Here is a 7,500-nt window from a genome sequence, read left to right as displayed (position 1 = left end):
GCGACGCGCGAGGATGGCGAATCGGCCGCACAGTTCACTCCAGACCAAAGGGCTCAATTTATCCCTTTTCACCTCCGTCACCTCCAATCCGGTGGAGGTGGACAGGATGTGAGGCGGAGCAAAGATTTTGTGTCATCACTTTGTTTCGACATGACTTTGATGTGCCGCACTCTCTCTCTCTCTCTCTCTCTCTCTCTCTCTCTCTCTCCCTCTCTCTCTCGCCCTATCTCACCCCTACTTTTTATCCCCCCACAATAAATGTGGACTATACGTGAGGAGTGATAAGTTAATAGGCTCGTAAATGCATGTATAAAATAACGGTAAACCATGTTGACAGTGGAACATAATCATTAAAACACTGCACGGAAGCCTTTTTTTGCAGTGATTGCAGTATTTAGACCTACTTTTACAAAATAAAAAAAATGGCCGAAAGCTACTCATTTTTTTTAAATAATTCTTGTCAGAGCTTATCATTACCAAAAAAAAATTGGAGTGTTGCATTAAAAATGTCCTCTTCTTCTTGTATGTATGTACTGTTAACTACCTCTCTTTGTTTATATTGTACTCATTTCTGATGGATCTACTCTCTATTTTATGCTGCCATTATTTATTTATTATTATTTTTTTTCTGCAGCTGTTACATATCCTGTAATATTGTACATGGTAATTGGGATTTGTTATATATTGTATATATTATATAAAATATAATAATATAAATATATCAGTATATATTATATACTGTACATGTAATATGTAAATATTACATATATGTTATATTTTATATTGCTACTATGGTACAATTTTTAGTCTACTTAATACCTGCATTATCCTTTCCATCCTTACCCTTTTCCATCCTTTGAAACTGAGATACTATGTGGAACAATTTCCCTTGTGGATCAACAAAGTTTGTCTAAGTCTAAGTCTAAATGTATTTAATCAAAAAAATAAATAAATAAATAAATAAATGATTTTTTGTTTTGGCAACATTCATATTAGTTATTACGAGTGTGAATTTTCAGACACCAAACGATTCGATTTTGATTCCGATACCCGGGTGGGGGGGGGTGACGATTCGATTCAACACGATTCTGGATTCAAACCGATTCTCGATATGTACCGGTAATATATGATATAATAGTCATGATGCTTTTTCAAAACAGGTTAGAAAAGCTCCTTTTGGTTGCCTTTTTGAAAATGTATTTTCATAAAATATAAATTTTTTCAAGCAATTTTAGAAAACGAAGCGGTAGAAAATGGATGATTCATTATTCCAATTATTTAGAATCGGGATGATTCGGATGTGAATCGATTTTTTTGTGCACCCCGATTAGCAATTTAAGTACCTGTTTATATTTTTTTGAGTTAATGGTTACTGTTTATTGTTTCCACGGTCTACCAAGTCAATCAACTGATTCTGATATTTGATTTTGCGCTAATTTCTCATCAACTACGTCTGCTTTGAACAGTTTAAGAACATATCATTTAATCCTTTTTTTTGTGTTTGGCGTCTTGTAGGGAGGACCTCCGATCTAGGCATTTTTCTGTCGTTCCCATAAACCTGTATGTACAATTCAAGTACCTGTTTATATTTTTTTGGAGTTAACGGTTACTGTTTATTGTTTCCATGGAACAAATAGACCACGGTCTACCAAGTCAATTTGACTGATTCTGATATTCGATTTGGTGCTAATTTCTCCTCAACTACGTCTGCTTTGAACAGTTTAAGAACATATCATTTAACCCTTTTTTTGTGTGCGGCGTCTTGTTGGGAGACCTCCAATCTAGGCATTATCTGTCGTTTCCATAGACCTGGACGTACAATTTAAGTACCTGTTTATATTTTTTGGAGTTATTGGTTACTGTTTATTGTTTCCATGGAACAAACAGACCACGGTCTACCAAGTCAATTTGACTGACTCTGATATTCGATTTTGTGCTAATTTCTCCTCAACTACGCCTGCTTTGAACAGTTTAAGAACATATAATTTAATCCTCTTTTTTTTGTGTTCGGCGTCTTGTTGGGAGGACCTCCGATCTAGGCCTTTTCTGTCGTTCCCATAAACCTGGACGCACAATTTAAGTACCTGTTTATATTTTTTTGAGTTAATGGTTACTGTTTATTGTTTCCATGGAACAAACAGACCACGGTCTACCAAGTCAATTTGACTGATTCTGATATTCGATTTTGCGCTAATTTCTCATCAACTACGTCTGCTTTGAACAGTTTAAGAACATATCATTTAATCCTTTTTTTTGTGTTCGGCGTCTTGTTGGGAGGACCTCCAATCTAGGCATTTTTCTGTCGTTCCCTTAAACCTGGACGGACAATTTAAGTACCTGTTTATATTTTTTTGAGTTAATGGTTACTGTTTATTGTTTCCATGGAACAAACAGACCACGGTCTACCAAGTCAATTTGACTGATTCTGATATTCGATTTTGTGCTAATTTCTCATCAACTACGTCTGCTTTGAACAGTTTAAGAACATATCATTTAATCCTTTTTTTTGTGTTCGGCGTCTTGTTGGGAGGACCTCCGATCTAGGCATTTTCTGTCCTTCCCATAAACCTGGATGTACAATTTAAGTACCTGTTTATATTTTTATGAGTTAACGGTTACTGTTTATTGTTTCCATGGAACAAACAGACCACGGTCCACCAAGTCAATCGACTGATTCTGATATTCGATTTTGTGCTAATTTCTCATCAACTGCGTCTGCTTTGAACAGTTTAAGAACATATCATTTAACCCTTTTTTTTGTGTGCGGCGTCTTGTTGGGAGACCTCTGACCTAGGCATTTTCTGTCGTTCCCATAGACCTGGACGTACAATTTAAGTACCTGTTTATATTTTTTTGAGTTAATGGTTACTGTTTATTGCTTCCATGGAACAAACAGACCACGGTCCACCAAGTCAATCGACTGATTCTGATATTCGATTTTGTGCTAATTTCTCATCAACTACGTCTGCTTTGAACAGTTTAAGAACATATCATTTAACCCTTTTTTTTGTGTGCGGCGTCTTGTTGGGAGGACCTCCGATCTAGGCATTTTTCTGTTGTTCCCATAAACCTGTATGTACAATTCAAGTACCTGTTTATATTTTTTGGAGTTAATGGTTACTGTTTATTGTTTCCATGGAACAAACAGACCACGGTCCACCAAGTCAATCAACTGATTCTGATATTCGATTTTGTGCTAATTTCTCATCAACTACATCTGCTTTGAACAGTTTAAGAACATATCATTTAATCTTTTTTTTTGTGTGCGGCGTCTTGTTGGGAGGACCTCCGATCTAGGCATTTTCTGTCGTTCCCATAGACCTGGACGTACAATTTAAGTACCTGTTTATATTTTTTGGAGTTAATGGTTACTGTTTATTGTTTCCATGGAACAAACAGACCACGGTCCACCAAGTCAATCGACTGATTCTGATATTCAATTTTGTGCTAATTTCTCATCAATTATGTCTTATTTGAACAGTTTAAGAACATATAATTTTTTAAAATCCTTTTTTGTGTGCGTCTTGTTGGGAGACCTCCGATCTAGGCATTATCTGTCGTTCCCATAGACCTGGACGTACAATTTAAGTACCTGTTTTTATTTTTTTGAGTTAATGGTTACTGTTTATTGTTTCCATGGAACAAACAGACCACGATCTACCAAGTCAATCGACTGATTCTGATATTCGATTTTGTGCTAATTTCTCATCAACTTCGTCTTATTTGAACAGTTTAAGAACATATAATTTTTTTAAATCCTTTTTTGTGTGCGGCTTGTTGGGAGACCTCCGACCTAGGCATTTTCTGCCGTTCCCATAAACCCGGACGTACAATCTGAAACATAATTCACAGTCTACGGACGACACGGAAACGGGCGACTTACTCTGCTGTGAAGGGTCGAGGTCAGGCTGAGGTAATCCACAGTTTCTAGAACTCAATCCTCGTTATCTGCGTCGACAGCATGCAAAAACCGTTCCGGATGCACTACTGTCAGGAAGGAGAGGCTCTAGAACCCATCAAAACATGAAGATTCAACTTTCCCCTTCCAGCTTGGAATCTCGTCTGATGGCGGGGTAAAAAAAAAAAAAAAAAAAAAAAGGTCAACCACGGAGATGATGATGTCTTTGGTTTTCTTATCACAACTCGCCCCGTCCGTAGAAATCCACCGTCTCAGTCATGATCAACTATAAATCTCCCGGTGAGTCCCAATAATAAAAAAAATAAAAAATAAAAAGCCAGTATTGAAAGATGCGGATCCTGCAAGGGTGCGTCTCGACTTTCTTTAGTTCAGCTTGCAGGAATTAAGGATAGGGAAGAGAAGGGGGTGAGGGTGGGGACAGAATCCAAACACGTCCGACTGGGATAATTCCTTCTTTTTTTTCAATGGTATTGAGTTTTTAAATGTATAATAAAAAAATAAAAAATAATAAAAAAAAGGCGTCCTTCCTCTCCTTCTCCTTGTCAGGCTTTGTTGCCAGCGGCGCGACTTCTTCTCAAAGCGTTCATGTTGTCTTCGGTGCTGAAATCTAGACTTGTTTTTTTGTTGTTGTTGTCCTGGCTGATAAATGGAGCTGGCGAGCCCACAGTGCGCACTAACCGCGGCTCTCTCTCTCGCCTCCTCCGCCTCGCTCTCTCACTCTCTCTCTGTCCCCTCTGGAGCCTTCTGTCTGCGTTTAAACACCATCTGGAGCTCTCTCTCCCCCTCTCTCTCTCTCTCTCTCTCTCTCTCTCTCTCCTAAAATAACATCAAGACATAAAGGCGACGCAATACTTGCCTAATGCAACTTACATGTGTTGTAAAAAAAACAAAAAAAAACTACAAACATTATTCACGTCTCAGCTGTATATATAATATATATATATATAAAAAAAATAAAAATAAATCACTGTGCATTGCGTCCTTTGTAAGTATTGACCACAGAAGCAGTACCGGCATACGCCAGTGAGCGCCGCTGTTTCCTCACACCCAGACGCACAAAGGAGCATCTTCCTGGGGGGCGGTATAAGTGGACGTGGAGGGTTCCAGGTTCGATCCCCCGCTTCCGCCATTCGAGTCGCTACCGTTGTGTTAGGAAAATCACCCTGTACCCCCACCAGGACTGTTTTCACTGCCGGACTCTTCTAGAAAGAGGTTCCGCAGCCTCTGTAAGAGCTTCTTCCCTGAGGCCGAGGTTCGGCAACCCGCGGCTCTAGCGGCTCTTTAGCGCCGCCCTAGTGGCTCTCTGGAGCTTTTTCAAAAATGTATGAAAAATGGAAAAAAGATGAGTGAAGTATTATTGTACATGTATTAATAATACACTGGGTAGTTATGACTGGAACATGTTTTATTTCAACCCGGTTGTTTACATAGCCGGCTTAATAGTAGTGGTGGTACATCATAAAAGGTCCGTCGTGCATCCGTTGCGTCATATCCGTTCTCAGCACATATCACTACAATGAGGGGGAACATAACATATTTTTTGTTTTAATATGGTTTCTGTAGGAGTACAAACATGACACAAACCTCCCTAATTTTTTATAAAGCACACTTTTTATTAGAGATGTCCGATAAATGCTTTAAAATGTAATATCGGAAATGATCGGTATCGTTTTTTTTAACTATCGGTTATTTCTCCATTTATTTTTTTATTTTTATTTTTAATTAAATCAACATGAAAAACACAAGATACACTTACAATTAGTGCACCAACCCAAAAAACCTTCCTCCCCCATTCACACTCATTCACACAAAAGGGTTGTTTCTTTCTGTTATTAATATTCTGGTTCCTATATTATATATCAATATATATCAATACAGTCTGCAAGGGATACAGTCCGTAAGCATTAATTACTAGTTTCTATGTAACTGTTTTTATATTGTTTTACTTTCTTTTTTATTCAAGAAAATGTTTTTAATTTATTTATCTTATTTTAATTTTTTTTAATTTTTTTTTAAAGGACCTTTTCTTTACCATACCTGGTTGTCCAAATTAGGCATAATAATGTGTTAATTCCACGACTGTATATATCGGTATCGGTTGATGTCAGTATCGGTAATTAAAGAGTTGGACAATATTGGAATATCGGATATTATTGGACATCCCTACTGTTTATATTAAACATGCTTCACTGATCCGTTTTGTCCTACTAATTTTGGCGGTCCTTGAACTCACCGTGGTTTGTTTACATGTATAACTTTCTCCGACGTGTTTTTATGCCACTTTTTTTTCCGTCCCATTTTGTCCACCAAACTTTTAACGTTGTGCGTGAATGCACAAAGGTGAGTTTTGTTGATGTTATTGACTTGTGTGGAGGGCTAATCGGGCATAACTGCAAGACTGCAAGTTAATCGATGCTAACATGCTATTTAGGCTAGCTATATGTACATATTGCACCATTATGCCTCATTTGTAGGTATAGTTGAGGTCATTTAGTTTTCTTTAAGTCCTCTTAATTCAATTTATATCTAATGACACACTATCTAGACTGTATGAAATATGGCTTTTAATTTTTTGCGTCTCCAGACAGATTTGTTTTTGTATTTTTGGTCCAATATGGCTCTTTCAACATTTTGCCTCAGGCCGTAAAACTCTTGAACGCATCATAATAATCCCCTCAATCGCCCCCTCCCCCTGCCCCCAAATGGATTAACTCGCTGGAATATAAAGACAATATAACATACATCCATATACGTGGATGCATATGCAAAAGTGCAATATATTTATCTGTACAGTAATCTATTTATTTATATCTGCACTTTATTGCTTTTTTTATATCCTGCACTACCACGAGCTAATGCAACAAAATTTCGTTCTTATCTGTACTGTAAAGTTCAAATTTGAATGACAATAAAAAGGAAGTCTAAGTCCAAGTCTAAGTCCTTGGGCAAGACACTTTACCCACCTGCTCCTCAGTGCCACCCATACTGGTTTAATTGTAACTTAGATATTGTGTTTCACGATGTAAAAGCGCTTTGAGTCATTAGAGAAAAGCGCTATGTAAATATAATTTACTTCCTTTTTTTTAATTATTATTATTTTTATTTTTATTTTATTTATTTTCGAATTTTATAAACCTTTATTTATAATATGAAACATTTACATACACTCAAGAAATAACCATAATCAAAACAAGTACACAAATAATTATTATGTGGGCTTTGTACCGAGGATGTCGTTGTGGCTTGTGCAGCCCTTTGAGACACTTGTGATTTAGGGCTATATAAATAAACATTGATTGATTGATTGAATAATAATAATAATAATAATAATAGATTTTATTTGTAAAAAGCACTTTACACTGAGTAAACAATCTCAAAGTGCTACAATGTATTTTAAAAAATAAAAATAAAAAAATAAATAAAAATAAAAACTAGAACAGCCAAATAGATAAAACTAGTATGCATATATCTAAAGAAAGGCTTTTTTTTTTTTTTTTTTTAAAGAAGGGTTTTTAAGCCTTTTTTAAAAGCATCCACAGTCTGTGGTGCCCTCAGGTGGTCAGGGAGAGCGTTCCACAGAC

The 7,500-nt window shown here is 36.7% G+C and overlaps 1 protein-coding gene across 4 annotated transcripts in view; it reads right to left on the bottom strand.

Annotated features, from left to right (window-relative positions):
* cbfa2t3 (CBFA2/RUNX1 partner transcriptional co-repressor 3) overlaps nt 1–7,500 on the bottom strand; it is a 168,285-nt gene that overhangs the window by 113,626 nt on the left and 47,159 nt on the right. Inside the window, exon 1 of one of the 4 annotated variants that reach the window (XM_061974768.2) lies at nt 3,884–4,690. The exons of the other annotated variants lie outside the window; for them this stretch is intronic. The gene's annotated coding sequence lies outside the window, so the exon portion shown is untranslated. Of the gene's footprint in view, nt 1–3,883; nt 4,691–7,500 lie in introns of those variants that run through there. 4 annotated transcript variants of the gene reach the window in all.

Source organism: Nerophis lumbriciformis, linkage group LG15 (assembly GCF_033978685.3).
Source record: "Nerophis lumbriciformis linkage group LG15, RoL_Nlum_v2.1, whole genome shotgun sequence".
NCBI lineage: Eukaryota > Metazoa > Chordata > Actinopteri > Syngnathiformes > Syngnathidae > Nerophis > Nerophis lumbriciformis.
This window is presented reverse-complemented; position numbering and strand designations above follow the sequence as displayed.